Genomic DNA, 1354 nt, shown 5'->3' with positions numbered 1-1354 from the left:
TTCCAATGGATTGCATGCCTTGCAAATTGCATCCATTTCTTCCCTAAGAGGTTCCTTCCCCTTTATCCATTTGGTCATCAGATCCTTCTGAGTTCCTTCACCGCTTTCTTTTGCCTTCATGTCCTCTTTAAACCCCTTAATAATTTCAATTCCACTTTTCATGATATTAGATCTGTTTCTCCCCCCTCATTTAGAGTCATCGAGGAGAAGGTCTACACAGGGCTCATGGAGTCCTTTATTTATTCTAGAATGATCGATGGAAGTAGGGCTTACCAGAGTCAGACTATCTTTGGGATCTGGTAGTGTTATGGTGGGGTTTAGATTTTGGCGAGTGAGGAAGGACGATTCAAATTTCAGATGTAATTTTTTTTTTTTTGCAAGATCTGAATAAGGAACGGGTTTCTTTTGAAGTACGAAGAGGTTCAGGGTGGACAGGCATTTAAAGGGCTTAAATTGGAATAGGAAGCGGAAGAGTCTTAATGATATGGCATTCTAGACAGTTCGAGATATATTAAGAACTGAAGAGACTACTAACCTGAGTCATGGACACCAGGTCCCTTGACAATTTGAACACAAGGCAAGAGCTCTGAGATGTGCAATGTCACTTATGGTTGTGCTGTCCTGGCCCTGCCACGTGTGTGTACCTGTAACTGTACAAGAGTTAGTTAGATGCTACCGAAAAACACCTTTTAATAGTGTACCTTTCCTCTTAACATAGCTAAGCCTGAAGAAGTTTGAAGGAAGGCAAAAAGTTGAGCTCGCTGAAACCCATCTCCTATAGATTTCTCCCTACTTAGTGCCTTGATGAGAATGTCTGCTGCCTGGTCCTCTGTCTTGCAGAATCAACTTTTAACAAGTAGAGAGATAGAGGGACCAGGTTCCTCTATGCCACATTTTCAATTCATGGGAGGATGTCTTACTAAAAGTTTTGCCACAACCAAGAATGTGACCTTTCTTGCCATTTCCAAAGACACACTCTCTCGTTGGTAGGCCTTGAGTGAGGGGAAATTATCCACTCTTTCAGTTATTTGCCTTGAGCAGTCACTATCCAAGTAAAAATTATTAAAATAATTTTTGACTACCTTCTCTCACTCCAGCCTTCTTCCCTTTCCAGGAAACTGGGTCGGTCAACTCTTGGCTTCTTCTCAAACTTTTGACCAGTCCCAGATCCAGCCTCACAACTTTTCATAGGAAGATAAGGTCCATCACAAATGATGTCTCACAGCTTAGATCCTTAGCCATGAAAAGTTATGCCTTCTCTCCTTCCACCATCCGTGATATTCTCTGTTGGATCTTGGTCGTCTTCTAATTAATTCTCCTTTCTCCAAGGTTGGTGAACTAGACATGATGAAAA

The sequence above is a fragment of the Lycium ferocissimum genome, chromosome 11, assembly GCF_029784015.1.
Source record: "Lycium ferocissimum isolate CSIRO_LF1 chromosome 11, AGI_CSIRO_Lferr_CH_V1, whole genome shotgun sequence".
Classification (NCBI taxonomy): domain Eukaryota; kingdom Viridiplantae; phylum Streptophyta; class Magnoliopsida; order Solanales; family Solanaceae; genus Lycium; species Lycium ferocissimum.
This window is presented reverse-complemented; position numbering follows the sequence as displayed.